This window comes from Vidua macroura, chromosome 36, assembly GCF_024509145.1.
Source record: "Vidua macroura isolate BioBank_ID:100142 chromosome 36, ASM2450914v1, whole genome shotgun sequence".
Taxonomy (NCBI): Eukaryota; Metazoa; Chordata; class Aves; order Passeriformes; family Viduidae; genus Vidua; species Vidua macroura.
This window is the reverse complement of record NC_071606.1, coordinates 201,001-217,973: the sequence shown is the minus strand read 5'-3', so window position 1 is coordinate 217,973 and position 16,973 is coordinate 201,001. Positions and strand designations below refer to the sequence as shown.

At 50.1% G+C, this 16,973-nt stretch overlaps 1 protein-coding gene across 1 annotated transcript in view; it reads right to left on the bottom strand.

Moving 5' to 3' along the window:
• The window catches only part of LOC128821200 (zinc finger protein 208-like), a 1,118,338-nt gene that overhangs the window by 923,203 nt on the left and 178,162 nt on the right, over positions 1-16,973 (bottom strand). The gene's annotated exons all lie outside the window — the stretch shown is intronic.

Below are 16,973 nucleotides of genomic sequence, written 5' to 3'. Positions count from 1 at the left end.
CTCCTCCTCCTCCTCTTCCTCCTCCTCCTCCTCTTCCTCCTCTTCCTCCTCTTCCTCCTCGTCCTCCTCGTCCTCCTCATCCTCGTCCTCATCCTCATCCTCCTCCTCCTCCTCCTCGTCCTCCTCGTCCTCCTCGTCCTCGTCCTCCTCGTCCTCCTCCTCCTCCTCCTCCTCATCCTCCTCGTCCTCGTCCTCGTCCTCGTCCTCGTCCTCCTCGTCCTCCTCGTCCTCCTCGTCCTCCTCGTCCTCCTCGTCCTCCTCGTCCTCCTCCTCCTCGTCCTCCTTGTCCTCCTCGTCCTCCTCGTCCTCCTCGTCCTCCTCCTCCTCCTCCTCATCTTCCTCGTCCTCCTCCTCGTCCTCGTCCTCCTCCTCGTCCTCCTCGTCCTCCTCATCCTCCTCGTCCTCCTCGTCCTCGTCCTCCTCGTCCTACTCGTCCTCCTCATCCTCCTCGTCCTGTTCGTCCTCCTCCTCCTCCTCCTCCTCCTTCTGCCACCCCCCCAGATGCGGTCACTCGGCAGATGCTCAGCTGGCCCAATGTGCTGGGAGGGAGGACATGGAGTTTTGGTGCAGCTGCAGAGCTGGCTGCTAAAAGCACTTCTGCCCTGCAGGCTCTGGGCAGGGCTGGGAGCCTGACAAAGCCGAGCTCTGCTGCCAGGGCTCGAGCTCAAGGGCGCTCCGTGCGTGTCCTTGCCGTGTCCACAGGGAGCAGTTATTGTAGGCAGGGGCTCCCCCGACACGTGGTGCCTGGGGCTCAGCAGAGGGTGCTGGAGTTGGGTGTTCAGCAGAGGGTGTTGAGTGTTCACATACTGACCTCAAGCTTGCCACGGTTGGCTGGGAAAAGGAGGCCAAATTCAGCCCAAGGTTAATCACAGAAATGCCAATCCCCTCCTGTAACCACGCCTTGCACTGTTTCTGAGTGTCCCTTCCAGTGTCCTCTGTGAGCCTGGACACAAGGCTGGAAGGTTTAAATGGGCCTTTTGAGTTCTCCTGCACACAGGGACAAGAAAACCTTTTCCTTTTCTGTTTGTGCAAGCAAACCACCACATCCTCCCATCATCCAGAGCCCTGATTCTGAGTACTGGCATTGTGAGAGACGATGAATGCCTGGTGTCTGCACAGTGCAAAATCCCTTCTCACCTTGGAGTAAACCCCAGAATAATCCCCACCTCTGCTTTCTTTCAAAACAGGTTCAACTAATATTTTTATTTCCAAGGAAGGGGATCATGTTCTCTTCTTGTGAAGAGCCATGAGTGCGCAGTGGCAGTTACATCCCACTGCAGCTGACAGCAGCATGATGTGACCAAGGGCTTGTGTCAGAGCAGTAGCAATATTGTGGAGAGTGAGAGCTGATCAGCTGAGCACTGAGAGCTCCCAGCGGTGTGCTGAGCTGGCTTTGGAGTGTTTCCTTGGGCTCCTTGTGTTGTTCACTCATCACCGATGCTCTAAATAAAGGCTTGCAGGACTGTGGTGGAAAACAAGAAATGCGCAGTTTGAAGAGAAATGTTTTGCTGTCCCTTTCTGCTTTAGGAGGGAGTAATTGGGCCGAATTGTTCGGCTAAAATCAAGGTGACCTTCAAACCCCTAGAGGAACTGGAGTACCAAAGTGTGGCTTACTGCAGCATCTCAGGTACAGCTCCTTTCCCCTGCTTCTCTCACCCTCAGTGCAGCCATGGTGCAAGCCTGAGCCCACTGGGCTCCCCTGTAACTGCTGGGAAGAGTCCCTGGTCAGCAGGGCAGTGCTGGCACATCGCCACTGGCCCTGCAGCTTCCAGGGAGTCTCCAGGGCCAGGGCTCAGAACACCCCTGTCTGGGTTACTGATCCCAGAACAACCCAGGCAGTGCAGGGAGAGGTTTTCATGCCATGGCTTTGCCAGCTTTTCCTCAAAAGCCAAAGAGCTACAGAGCAGAACAGCTTTAGTGAGCAAGCACTAAGCCCCCCGTGGCCACTGACCTCCAGGACGGGTCCATTTGGCATGGATCCATCATCAGGTGGTGGGAGCTGAGTTAGAAATGGGCTCCCTGATCCTGGATCACTCCCACTGCCCAGACACCGCCAGAGCAGAGGTGGCTGAGCCCCGCTGAGCCCAGGGTGTTTGCAGAAGGAGCACCCTTGGCCAACACCCGCTTCTGGCCCTGTCTGGGAATTGTCACCTTGCAGCTCAGTCTGTGGAAATGAAACACAGTGCTGAGTGCCAGAAGTTGAGGACTTTGGCAACAAAGTCGTGTGCTACTGGGCCGGGTAGTTTGGCAATTGCCAAACTCTTTATGAGCTTTGTGCCTGCACTGAGTGGATTTCAAAGCTCCTCTAAGTGCATGGGAAGGAAACCACAGAATCATAGTAAGTTCAGGACGGAATGGACCTCAAAGGCCTCTGGGCAGGGACACCTCCCACTAGATCAGGGAGCTCCAGGCCCATCCAGCCTGGCTTGGAACACTTGCAGGGCTGGAACCTCCACAACGCCCCTGGGAAACCTGCTTGAGTGTCTCACCACCCTCACAGTAAAAAATTTATTTTCTTTCAATTGATACCCGTTACTCCATGGCCTGTCACTACAGGAGATCAGAGATGTTTGAAACTCAGCAGACTGGTGGCTAAGATTGGAAACCAGCCCAAGGAATGGGTTAGAAATTGCAAGTCAGCCCCAAGGGATATCTCCTGAGGGAACAGAAGGGTCCATATCTTCTCCTGCAGCATCAGGAGCTGGTTGCATCCAGCTCAGAGTCAGGGACTAGCACTGAGGCAGCCTGGAAAATGCAGTGTAACAGAGGGAATTATTGTGCTGAAATGGACATCTCACATCTCTCCCCAGGCTGCGAGAGCAGGCTGCCCCTGTGCCTCACAGGGGAAGGCCACGGACCTTTGGTTGAACTCAGCTGTCGTGCACTGAACTTTGGCAACGTTCCTGTCAACACCCCCCGCGTTTATGAGGTGAGCAGCAGGGCTTGGGATGGATCCTGATGGCTCCTGAGGCAGCAGCAAGCCTGGTGGAGCTGTGGAATTCCTGCCAAGCTGGGCAGTTGTGAGCAGGGAATATTTGATGCACTGGTCAAATCTGGGGCCGTCTGAAAGGTGTGTCTGTTGTTCATGAAGCCCCAGTCCCTTCTTGGGGGATCAGCTGGGAGGCTTCCTGCAGAACAACCCCTTGGCATATGAAACCAGCACTAGGTCAAAAATTTGCACGTTCACAGGCTTTTGTGGCAGGGCCAGACACAAGGCACCTTTGTACTGGGCTGTTCAGAAGCAGCTGGAACAACCTGGCTGTGTTTGAGCTTCACTCCACTGCCAACAGCTTCCAGTCAAGTGTCTCCTGCTTATTCCTGGAAGCCACAGGAAAGCCATGCAGCCTCCTGGCTCAGTGCTGGCCCTTGCAAAGGGCTTGGGAGTTCTTTCCCTTGCTGACCAGTCCCTCACCACACTTCACCTTGGTGCATCTCTGACTCTGGAGAGAGAAAAGTGCTCCTGGGAATAAAGCAAAGGATTTTTCTACCTATTTGCCTCCCCACCAATAGTGTCAAGTTTGAAAAAAAAAAAACAAAACACAGAAACAAACAAACAAAACAAACAAAAAAAAAAAAAAAAAAACCCACAACAAAAAACAGAGAGCAACTGAAAGAGGTAGAAAATGAGGCACTGCATCATGGCAGACACTTTCAAAAGCTTGGCTGTGGAAGGGAGAGACACGCTGAGCTTTCCTACCAAAAGATGGTGCTGTCTATACATTTAGATGCTGATCCCTGATAATCAATGTATTGTTTTCATGCCATGGGAAAAGGTGAATGAGTAGATGGCACTGCTGGAGCTGTGCTGGCTGGGGCAGCAGCAGCTCTGTGGTGATTCACTACGCAGCTGCAATCACCCCACGTTGCTCTCAGGGCCAGGTCTGAATGAGCTTGGTGATGCTGAATAGAGGTGGAGTGCTCTGTGTCCATGGGACAACCCCGGGGTTATGGACTCCACTTACGTGGAGTTACCGCGGCTTTGCTTGGAAACCCAAAGGCAGAACTTGTCCTCTTGTATTTTTTTGTTGCTTCTGCCATTCAGCAGCACAAAGCATCGCCTGCCTTTTCTGGGTGTGAATTGCATCATTAGACAATAACTGACGAGAAGGGAAGAGTCCACATCTATTTCCATTTTGCTTTCTTGCTGCTGCAGGTGAAGCTGATTAACCAAGGAGCTATTGATGCTCCCTTCACCTATATCCGTTCAACTGCAAACGTGGGCTTCTGCTTCAAGTTTGCACCCGAGGAGGGCATCATTGCACCAGGTGGGACCCAGACGATCCAGGTCTCCTTCAGTGCCACCGTGCTGGGGAGGTTTGAGGAAGAATTCCAGTTCAGTGTGGCTGGATCTCCTACGTCTGCAATCCTGACTATCATGTAAGGGCTCTGGGAGCTTGGTGGGCACATCTGTGGCTGTCTCTGGGACATCCCCCACCTTCCTCATTTTGGGGTTGAGCAGAGCAGGTTGTGCAGGTGTTTCCTGAGGTCTTAATTTCTGCTTTGATCCTGGAATTGCCTTAGTGTGAGGATGCCTCCTGCCCTGTGTGGGTAACCTGGAGCTGGAAGGACTCCTCCCTGCAGGGATCTCCCTCTGCCTTGGGCCATGGCAGGCAGTGGGATGGATCAGCTTTGGGCAGTAGCTGCTCTGAGATGTCCCCCCTGAACAGCCAGCAAGGTCCCCAGGGCTTTGGAGATGGGCCAGCCTGGGTGATTCTGCACCAGCAGCAGTGTTTGTAAGAATTCCCGTTAATAATCCATCCCAGATGGGCAGCACAGCCTCACCTCACCTCTCACAGCCATGCTGTGGGGCACAAGCCGTGCTCCCAGCTCCTGTGCAGAGTGCTCTGCTAGATCCTTTCCACAGCCGGGAAAGGGCTGATGTGGGATACTGGGAACTGTCCCAAGGACTTGGGCGTCATCCCACGGGCTGGTGCCATGGCAAGAGGTGACCTTATTGCTCTCTACAACTTCCTGAAGGGAGGCTGTAGACAGCTGGGGGTCGGTCTCTTCCACCGGGCAGAAACGGACAGAACAAGAGGACACAGAGTCAAGCTCAAGTCAGGGAAGGTACAGGTTGGATATTAGGAAAAAATTTTCCACTGAAAGAATAATAAAGTACTGGAATTGTCTTCCCAGGGGGTGGTAGAATCACCATCTCTGGATGTGTTTAAAAAAAGACTGGACGTGGCACTTGATGCTATAGTCGAGTTGAGGTGCTAGGGCATAGGTTGGACTTGACGATCTTAGAGGTCTCTTCCAACCTCATTATTCTGTGATCCTGTGAAGAGATAATCCTGGCCCAGCAGAAGGGAGAAGGGCTGATAATAGGGGAGGCAGAGCTCAGTGCTCAGGACCACAGCACATGAGGGCTTGTCCCTGCTAGCCTGAGCCATGTGCTGCTGGGATCATGTAGGGTAAGCAGGAGAGCTGATGCTGGCTGCTCTGGAGCTTTGGAGCTAGGCTGCTGCTGTTGGGAGGCACTGGGTCAAGGCAGTAAAGAAATGAAAGCAATCTGCACTGGATTATACCAATGAGATACGGGAGATGGATTAAAAAGAACAAGAAAGTTATTCCTTAGCAAGAGAAAAGTGGTCAGTAGGTCTGCCCACAGTAGAGAAACAAGTATGCTGGCTTTGTTTTTGGAGGAAAAGTGCTGCTTTTTTACTTTGGAAATCAAGAGGGAACCTTTCAGCATCAAATAACTGATTGTCCTCTGTCCCTCCCCCAGATTGGTCATGGGATTTTATGACATAAGCAGCTTTCTCCTTGAGCAAGGGCGGGGGTCTCTTGTTGACAGGTGTAGAGCAGAGCCAGTGGCAGTCCTGGGAATACAACAGAAGGCACAGTTCTTGATTTTTAACCAAAAGGCACAGTGGGCATTGATTGGCATCAGCCATGAAAGAAACTCGTGGGTGTTGTGCAGCTTCAAGTGCTGATTTCAGTGGATGTTGGTGACTTCTGGAGCCTGTCTGCTGAGTTCAAGGACACGTGAGGTGGTGTGCTAGATGCAGGACACCCTTGTTTGGCTGTTTAAGCTATTGCTCTTGGCTGTGCCAGCTGCTGCACTGCTGACAAGCTGGTCCTTTCCTCGAGGGTTCATCTGCCCACTGTGTAGAACTGTTGCTGCTCTTTTCAGAGGGTGTTTGGGGCTCCCCTGCCTCATGTCTCAAAACTCTGCAATGATCGTGTGGGTCAAAATCTCCTGAGAAAGTTCCTCCATGGGAGAACCAGTTCCAGCTAGGAAGCAGCAAAGCAGGAAAGGCTGGTTACAGAAGTTTGTGGGGACACCTTTATGTCCATCACATTACAGATGGGGAAACTGAGGCATGGAGCCATGTCTGGGTGTGTGTTGAGGGTCCTTCATGGGACCACCAGCAACCCGGGGGCTTTTCCTGCCTGCCCTGTGCCCAAAGCCCCATCAGTGGCTGTTGGCTGCTCCCACTTGGCTTTAGCTGCCTCCTGTCCACAGGGGCACTGTGCTGAGCACATGGCGGTGTGTTGATTTGAAACCTGCCCTGACACCAGGTTTTACACCCCCGAGCCACGACAGCCAACACTTTGCTGTAATTCCCTTTAACCAAGCCATTTCCTCTTTGCTGTAATTCCCTTTAACCAAGCCATTTCCTCTTTGCTGTAATTCCCTTTAACCAAGCCCTTTCCTCTTTGCTCTAATTCCCTTTAACCAAGCCATTTCCTCTTTGCTGTAATTCCTTTTAACCAAGCCCTTTCCTCCTCTGTCCTTGCCATGGCAGGGGGTGTGTCACCGGACTGAGTTCACACTTTGACCTCAATAAGCTCGACTTCAAGGACATCTCCTCTGGTGAGTGTTCCCTGGGCTTGGACCCAGCGTGGGGCATCTGTGCATTCCAAAATGGAGCACTGGAACATGAAAGCATCCCTCACTCATGGTCTGCCACAGCAGCCTCTTCAGGGTGTGAACTCCAGGGCTGCTGGTGCCTCAGGTAGCCTTTTGCCATTGTGAGGTCAAACAGAACCAAGGAATAGAAAGTCAGTATTTTCTGCTGTCCCTGTCCTGGTTTAAAAGACAGATGTCTGCCAAGGAAGGCCGGAATCTTCCTGCAATGGAAAGATGACCCCTTCCCTCCAAATTATTATACCTCTGAAATTACAGGGCTTCCTGGCAAAAATATGGGAAAAGGAAAAATAGTTCATTACTGGAATGCATTGGCACAATCAACAGCACGATAACAGAAGTTTCCAACCCGCCAAGTACTGGTTGTCCCCTTTGGTGTAGTTATGATCACAGGCAGGAGGAGCTGTGGGCTCCGGCAGGGCAGGGATCCCCTCCCAGCCAGCACCGGCAGGGAAGGCAGGCAGCAGGGAAGGAAGGAAAGGCCGGAAAGGCAGGAAGGCAGGCAGGAAGGAAGGAAGGAAGGCAGACAGGTTGGATCCCAGTGCTGAGCTGCAGCCCAGGGCAGTCCCAGGGCCAAGCACACAACCTCCCACAGCAGCACGTGGCCGACCTTCAATCCCCGAGCAGAAGGAAGGGAGGGTCCCCTCCCTGCCAAACCTCAAGTCCGCCTTCACAACCGGCCACGGCATCACGCCACAACTCCCAAAAAACCCTGAATGGAAAAGGCCACCCCCACAGCCAAAACCCCCAAAATCCTATCCCCCTTCCCAAACCAAGGGGAAAATTCACTCAAAGCCTAAACCCATAACAACACAGTTAATGAACTTTTTAGGAAAACGAATTACCTTTCCTGAGCTGCTTCTTCCCTACCCTGCATCAGCACTGAGGCACTTGTTAGGTTGCCTTTTGAATAAATGAAACAAGAAAGGCAACAGTAATCACAGCGGCCAGCATGGGTGTGAACTCGTGTTCACTCACTGCTTAACGGTGGGAGTGTTGGCAGACTTCACAGGGAATTTTACAGCTTGAATTTTCAGAGTAAATGCTCGGTCTGGGAGCACACTCATCACGGAGAGATAACTGCTGCTGGTTTGGGGCAGGTGAGGGAGCTCCTCCCCATCAGGGAGAGAGAAGCTTGCAGTGCTCCGCAGGGCTAAGAGTGGGCATTTTCAAGGCTGCAGTCTGGAATCAGTGTCGAAGGGAGCTAAGTGACAATTAATTCCTCGTGCAGCTTCTCGGTGAGCTGTAGTTCAGATAATAAAGAGCTAAACTCCAATGACACTTTCATCCTACCAGGATATTCACACCAGGAGTCATGCCATAATTGGTGCCTAAATGGACATTTGTGTCCTTTTCCTAGGCTCTCGCAACACCAAGACCCGTTGCCTCACTCACACCTCCTCGGTGTCCCGTATCGCCCTTTGGGGAGAAGCCCACTTCCCAAATCTCCAAATCCAGCCCAGCAGGCTGGAGTTCGTGGGTGGCACTGAAGGAGTGCGCTCTCTGGAGATGACCAACTGCAGCTCTCTTCCCGCCAAGTACCGCTGGTCATTCCGCTCGGAGGACAAGCTGGGGTATGTGCACCTTTGCCCTCTCCCTGAAGCTCTTCTTCCTGGTGCCCTGGTTGTACTTGGCAAAGAGCAAAGCTGTTTGCCTAGGACCTGCCAGACTGCTTCTGGCTTTTCCTTGTTCAAATAACGCTGACCAGCCGCGGTCAGGCTGGATGCTCAGGGAATAGGTTTTCCTCCAATTTGGTGCTGCCTAGCCCCCATAGTGGTTTCCCCTGGGAAGGAAAGCTGGGGTGAAAGCTGCTTTCTCAGACCTCTGTGGCCTGAGGCAATGTCCACCTTGATGAAGGGCTCCTAGTCCCAGCTCCCACAGCGCTGCTGGAGGCCCTTCTGGCCCCTCTGCTTTGGGATGGGTCCTCTCTGCAGGAGCTGCTCTCTGCTCCTTGCCTTCCTCCCTTGCACTGTGCTGCAGGATGCCCAGAAAGTCCCAACACCAGAGAAAGAGCCACTTGGTGCCTGGGCTGATGCTGAACATCTTCTTACCTTCCCTTTCCTTCTTTTCTGACATAACTCCTTTACTGCCAGGACGATTTCATTCCCAGGGGTCAGCATTCAGCAGACACCTTGCATTCCTCACTCCCTTTTTTTGTGACACTTGTTGCTCGTTTTGACTTTTCCCCTGCAACATGTCCCTTACAAGTCCTCAACTGCTTGACAGCAGGACTTGCTCATCACATTATCTCCTATCCCTGCCTCTCAGAGAGTTTCTGCTTTAGAGTGAAAGATGTCATTGTCTGGGCATGGTGGTCCTGGGAGGTTGCCTCAAACCATTCATTAAAACGAAAGACGGTGGAATAGATGATTAGGGGATCTCTTGGGGGTTATGATGAGACTGCCCCTGATCCAGAAATGAAACCCAGCCTTAGGTAACAAGCCACAAAGCTAAAGGCAGTGATTCTTTGGGGAGCAGGTCATTACAGGCCCTGAATGCCTGTCTGGGAACGGAGCATCCAAGTTGTGTTTGACTGTGTGGGGAGCACTTGCAGCTCAGCAGGGTGACGGCAGGCACGGCTCGACTGTGTCCCTCACGTGGCATTAGAAACCCAAGCAGAGTTACCCTGAGCACCTGCTTCAATTTAAAATGGGGAACGTGACCTGAGTCACCTGGGAGTGTTGGAAAATGTCAGCCAACCCCCCCAACAGTGTCAGGGAAACATTCCTGATAAATACCTGGTGGAGCTGCAGAGTTTCTGGCGCTGGGCACTGGGGTTTGCTGTGCTGGCTCGTCACTGGCCGGGTCTGCCCCTCTGTCATGGTTGGACACTGGCGCAATGCCAGCGTCCCCATGAAAATGCACTTTCCCTAAATAAATGCTGTGAGATGTTATCAGGAACAGAGCAGAGCAGGCCTAAGCTTAATAATAAAGGAAAAAAAAAAACTTTATTAAACTACTACTAATACAGAAAACACGTAAACTAAATCCAGGATGAAGACCTTTTAAAACACCCCTCCTCCTCTCAATTTCTAAAAACACCCAGCCATGAAACATCACCCGGGATTCCTGATCAAATTACCACCCTTCAGGTAATCTATGCTCAAACTATCAAGGGAGAGAGAAGTCTCTCTTGCACTACAGACCCCCCCCCCAGGAAACACAGCTGCTACCCTGTGTTTCCCTGTCACACATGGCAACCGCCCGGAGAAAATCTGCCAGTGTGACACTCTCTATTCCATGTCACAGTGCTCTCACCACCGTGCATGGACAGACTGCTCATAGGGCTCCTTTAAGGATGCTTTACCACGGACCTAAAGATACAACAGTTCAGTTTCTCATCCTGGGACTACAGTCCCCCCCATTTTCCCCTGGAGCTGAGGGGTCTAAAAACAAGACTCATCTTCTTCCCGAAGACAGAGAGTATCACCATTCTCTCTTCAGCTTTCTTCGTTTCTCGCCATTCTTGTACTGTTTAAAGCTGAAACAAGTCTCCCTGGGTCACCACTGCATCCCCCTAAAATGCAGTCTCCATTGCAAGAGATTTTAGTTCAGTCCATAACTAACAAGAAAGGTCCAGCCAAAAGCTACTTCATCATCTCCTCTCACCTAAATATTTCTTCTTCTAACATCTCAGGTCCCAGACTATCTCTCTTCCACTACAAATCAATGAAGAGTAATACTTTTAAAAAGCCCTCATTTCCTGGAAAGGGTTAAACGTTCAGACTCCCTAAACAGCTAATCTCAGTCCGGTGTTTCGTCTCCCACGCTGGACATCCCCCCCTTTCTCTTTCTCTTCTACCGGCAAATTTCTAGGTGCCGCCAGGCTCTCTGTCTCTTTCCCTCTTAGGGAAGTGGGGGGACAAAGGCATCTCCACTTCTCTCCACCCTTCCGTTCGCAGGAGCTGGCTCAGTTCCAGACCCTCAGCCCCTCGGCCTACCTAGACAAGGCCGCGTGGCTTCCCCTCCCCCACCCAGCCCTAGGCTGGGCGGGGGAGAGTCTGCACTGCACTCTCTGACGACCGGAACTAAAAGAGAGAGTTCTCCTGGGAGTTCTTACTTTTAACCCCCTGTGTTCTCAGAGGCATGTCTATACTTTCAGTAGTCACTCTAAGTGCCAATATCCAAACCTGACTACTGATTAGTTTGACCTGACTTCCTAGAAAAAATTTACTTCCATGTCAAACCACAACACCCTCCGTGCCTCAAATCTCACCTTTCTGCTTGCCTTCTCTGTCTTTCCCTCTCCCACTGTGCTTTTTGCATCCCCACAAGGTGTTAATCCCTGTCCTCTCTAGTTCCTCAATGCAAGCAGTTGCAGCTGCTGCACTGCTGCTCCCTCAGCATCATCCCTGGGCTGCCCTTAGAACAGACCTGCTCCAGCCTGGATTGGGAAGGGCTGGATCAAACCATTCTCAGTTCAGCGTGCCAGCACCCACCCAGGGGCTGCATCCTGAGCAGGAGCTGCTCGTGCAGGTGTCCCTCCCGCCCTCCCTCCCTCCCACTGCAGGTCCCTGTTCATAGTTCTGTTGTTTTCCAGATATGAGCCTTACCCACTTAAATTCAAACCCCAACCACCAAAGGAGCAGAGAACCTGTTTGGATTCCTCGGCATATAAAAGGAGGTTCCTGATTAGAAAGGAGGAGGCAGGCAAAGCCCTGAAAGAAGTGCAGGACTTTGCCCAGTCTTTAGGAGCAGAGGTAGATTTTCTTGTACACCTGGTGCTCGTGTTGCCTCCCCAGCTTGCCACCAACAAGTCACGCTCGTGCTGACCCTCCTTTTGCTGCCCTGCTGTCCTGTGCCCTGGCAGTGGGTTGGGCAGCAGGGCCCGTGGCTGGGTGTGGGGTGTGTGGGAGGGAGGAACAGGACAGTTTTCCTTGGAGAAGCCTGCTCAGATCCTACAAGCCTGTGTTGAGTGTGGGATTTTTTTTTTTTTTTTTTGCCTGGTTTTCTTCACAATGTAAGATGAGGCTTTTATCTGCATCAGGATGGTAAGACCTCCAGCTTCCTTGCCAGAGCAAGCTGTGATGAGTCCTGATCTCCCTGTGCCCTCTTCCCAGCCCAGCCAGGCCACCTGTTTCCAGGTGTCGGCTTTCACCCGAGGGCTGGTATTGCACTGATGGCCCTGAAGCTGTCTTATAAAAGGAGACTTTGCAACGTGGCTGTCTCTTCCTCCTGGCATAGAAAATGGCTTGTTTTTCAGGTGCTGCCACAAACTCCTGAACCCCCTCACCTCCCACTAGGGTTGGCAGGAATCGCGTCCTCCGTGGATGTACCGCACGCTCCCCTCGAAGCGGAGAAGAGGGAATCTGTCTCACTTGCCCACTGTCAGTGTGGCAAGCAGGGCTGTAGCTCCCAGTCCCACTGGTGGCCCTCAGCACTGCCCACAGAGGGGCCTCACGTCCCTCCAGGCCCAACACAAAGTGCTGCTGAAGCCACTGGTTGTTGGAGAGGCCGTGCAGGACATGTAGGGCTGCCCAAGGACGCTGTGCAGCACCTGTGGAGGGCATTGCTACCCCTGGACCTCATCAGGTGGTCCATAGGAAATGTTTGCAGGAGCTTTTGCTGAGGCACCTGGAGAAAGCAGGCTATAAATCAGAGAGAGAGGGGGGAAAAGCCTCAGGAGTCAGATGAGCTGGGCTGGAGTCCTCCGCTCAGCTCCAAGAGCTCTCACTCTGAGTCTCCTCCTTTTGTAAAAGCAGTAAGAAATGCTTTTTAAAGGCAAGTTGTGCATCAGAGAGAATTTCTACTGCCAGGAGACGTCCCAGTTCACTTTAATGCAGTGTATTAATTAATGCATTGATCCGTGAGTGTGGGAGAAGATTTTCCCCATGGTCCCTGCGCCGGTCAGTGGCACGGATGCAGGATGAGATTAGGATGATTTTGGCTGTGTCTGGGGAATGGGCCCCTCTGGCTAGAGCTGCACTTTGCTCCAAGATGCTCTTCTGCATCCGTTTCCCTGCTCAACGCCTCGATCTCTCCTGTCCTCCATCCAGGCTTTCAGCATCCTGCCGCTGTCAGGCGTGCTGCAGCCAGGACAGAGCCAGCAGGTCTCCTTCACCTTCTCTGGCCACCGGGACGTCCTCGGCGGTGTGAAGGCGCTGTGCCGCGTGGAGGGAGGCCCCACCTACGAGGTGGAGCTGATCACCTCACGCGTCAGCTACTCCCTGAGCCTCTGGGAGATCGACTGTGGCTCTCAGGTACCACACATGGCCCCTGGCACAGCTCCTTGCCCTAGAACCACAGCCAGCGGGTTCCAGCCCACCTCGGCCCAGGGCTCCCTCCCCTTCCCAGCCCCTTTCTTGGCTCTGGGGCTTGGAAGTTCAACCTTTGAGAGACACATCTGGCATCCAACCTTTGAGGGACACATCTGGCATCCAACCTTTGAGGGACACACCCGGCATCCAAGCTGCTTTAAAACGGCCATCTCCAAAAACGCTGGGAATGCCTCTTTTTCAGGGTACCTAGCACTGCCTCCTGGGCCAGGCAGGGTCCCAGTGGGGATGCTCTGAGGGGTGTGTCCCTGAGACATCCCTCTGCTGATCCACGCCTAAAGCCTGACCTCCAAGGAGATGCTCTTGTCCAAAGCTCTTGCTTAATCCACAAATAATCAAGGGAAGAAGTTGGGCTTCCAGTCACTATAGCTGGAGAGACTGTCCCAGAATAATCCCCACTTCACTCTTTTCCAGTTGAAAGCCCACAGATATTTCCAGCTGCTGGCCCTGTCTGTGTTGCCCTGTGTGACTCCCTTGTTGCATGTGTGCTGCTTGCCAATACTTGCATGCAGGTGCCTTTTCTACTGGAATGCCTCGGTGCTCTCTCTGTTTCTCCTGGCTGTTGGTGACCCCTCAGATTGCAGAGGGCCTGTGTCCCCTGGTTCATTTATTGCTGGCCCTCCCATGGTTGTTACCACAGCTGTGTGTGCAGCCAGAGCTCCCTGGTCCTGTGCAGGTGTCCTGTGCCTGGGGGTTCCCCAGGTTCCCAAGTGCCCCCATCTCCTCCCTGCTCCCACGATGTGTCTGCTTCCAAGCCCAGGAGAGAGGAAGGAGATTCCCAGCAGCAGGCCTGGGTCTGTAACTTCCCGCTCCTGTGCCTTCTCTCCAGATGTTTAATGAAATTGGTCACAGCACGGTCACCCTGGAGAACACTGGCAGGATTGAATTCAGCTGGGTGCTAAAGCCTAGCACTGCCGACCAGCATCTGCCTGGCGTGTTTCTGGTCAACCCCACCACTGTAAGTAGCACAAGTGACTGACCCCAGCCCTGTGCCAGGTGGCCCAGGAGAGTGTTAAAGGGAAAAGAGAGCAAGGGGAAAAAATCAGAGGGGAAAACACAAACCCAGCCATGAGAGACAGAGGGCTGTAAGCAATTCCTGCTGAGGGCAGAGAAGGTCAAACAAGGGCTCTCCTGATAGACTCCCCCACGGCCTTGGCTGGTGGGTGGCTCTGCTGTCAGAGTGTTATGGTTGGACACTGGCGCAATGCTAGCGTTTTCATGAAAATGTACTTTTTCTAAATAAATGCTGTGAGATGTTATCAGGAACAGAGCAGAGCAGGCCTAAGCTTAATAACAAAGGAAAAAAACTTTATTAAACTACTACTAATATAGAAAACATATAAACTAAATTTAGGATGAAGACCTTTTAAACTACTCTTCTTTTTAATTTTAAAAACATTTAGCTATGAAACATTACCTGGGATTTTTGATTAAATTACTACTCTTTAGGTAATTTATATTTAAACTATTAAGGGAGAGAGAAGTTTTTTTTGTATTACAGACTCTCAGGAAACACAGCTGCCCCCCTGTGTTTTTCTGTCACACATGGCAACTGCTTGGAAAAAATTTGCTAGTGTGACACTCTCTATTTTATGTTATAGTGCTCTCACTACTGTGCATGGACAGACTGCTCATAGGGCTCTTTTAAGGATGTTTTGCTATAGACTAAAAGATATAACAGTTTAGTTTCTTATTTTGGGACTACAGTCTCTCTTATTTTCTTCTGGGGCTGAGTGGTCTAAAAACAGGACTTATCTTTTTTTTGAAGACAGAGGGTATCACTATTTTTTTTTTAGCTTTTTTTGTTTTTTGTTATTCTTGTGCTGCTCGAAGCTGAAACAGGTCTCTTTGGGTTACTATTGTATCTCTTTAAATTGTAGTCTTTATTGTAGGAGAGTTTGGTTTAGTCTATGGCTAATAAGAAAAGTCTAGCTAAAGTTACTTTATCATCTCTTCTTACTTAAATATTTCTTCTTTTAATATTTTAGTTCTTGGACTATCTTTTTTCTATTACAAATTAAGGAGGAGTAATACTTTTAAAAAGTTTTCATTTCTTGGAAAGGGTTAAAAGTTTAGACTCTTTGGACGGTTGATATTTTGGTCTGGTGTTTTACTTTTTACGCTGGGTATTTTCTTTTCTTTTTCTTTTTCTTTTGCTGGCAGATTTCTAGGTGCCGCCAGGCTTTCTGTCTCTTTTTCTCTTGGGGGGGGGGGGGGCAAAGGCATCTCCACTTCTCTCTACCTTTCTGTCTACAGGAGCTGGCTCGGTTCCAGACCCTCAGCCCCCTTCGGCCTACCTAGACAAGGCCACGTGGCTTCCCCTCTCCCACCCAGCTTAAGGCTGGGCAGGGGGAGAGCTTGTACTTTCTGAGGACCGGAACCCAAAGAGAGAGTTCTCCTGGGAGTTCTTGCTTTTAACTCCCTGTGTTCTCAGAGGCGTGTCTATACTTTCAGTGGTCACTCCAGGTGCCAATATCTAAATCTGACCACTGATTGGTTTGACCCAACTTCTTGGAAAAAATTCACTTCCATGTCAAACCACGACACTTTACTCTTCGCTTCTGAGAACACATATTTCTAAAATTATTATCAAAATTACATTCAACACACTTTTACATAAAACAATAACTTACACTAACTTTTTACTTCTATATTGGCACTATAACTTAATACATGCTTTGCTCTTATTCTTTTTGATTTTATTTTACAGCTTTTATCTTATCTTTATCTTATTTTGTTTAGAATTTGATTCCCGGTCAGGGAACCAAAAATGTTATGGTTGGACACTGGCGCAATGCTAGCGTTTTCATGAAAATGTACTTTTTCTAAATAAATGCTGTGAGATGTTATCAGGAACAGAGCAGAGCAGGCCTAAGCTTAATAACAAAGGAAAAAAACTTTATTAAACTACTACTAATATAGAAAACATATAAACTAAATTTAGGATGAAGACCTTTTAAACTACTCTTCTTCTTTTTAATTTTAAAAACATTTAGCTATGAAACATTACCTGGGATTTTTGATTAAACTACTACTCTTTAGGTAATTTATATTTAAACTATTAAGGGAGAGAGAAGTTTTTTTTGTATTACAGACTCTCAGGAAACACAGCTGCCCCCCTGTGTTTTTCTGTCACACATGGCAACTGCTTGGAAAAAATTTGCTAGTGTGACACTCTCTATTTTATGTTATAGTGCTCTCACTACTGTGCATAGACAGACTGCTCATAGGGCTCTTTTAAGGATGTTTTGCTATAGACTAAAAGATATAACAGTTTAGTTTCTTATTTTGGGACTACAGTCTCTCTTATTTTCTTCTGGGGCTGAGGAGTCTAAAAACAGGACTTATCTTTTTTTTGAAGACAGAAGGTATCACTATTTTTTTTTTAGCTTTTTTTGTTTTTTGTTATTCTTGTGCTGCTCGAAGCTGAAACAGGTCTCTTTGGGTTACTATTGTATCTCTTTAAATTGTAGTCTTTATTGTAAGAGAGTTTGGTTTAGTCTATGGCTAATAAGAAAAGTCTAGCTAAAGTTACTTTATCATCTCTTCTTACTTAAATATTTCTTCTTTTAATATTTTAGTTCTTGGACTATCTTTTTTCTATTACAAATTAAGGAGGAGTAATACTTTTAAAAAGTTTTCATTTCTTAGAAAGGGTTAAAAGTTTAGACTCTTTGGACGGTTGATATTTTGGTCTGGTGTTTTACTTTTTACGCTGGGTATTTTCTTTTCTTTTTCTTTTTCTTTTGCTGGCAGATTTCTAGGTGCCGCCAGGCTTTCTGTCTCTTTTTCTCTTGGGGGGGAGGAGCAAAGGCATCTCCGCT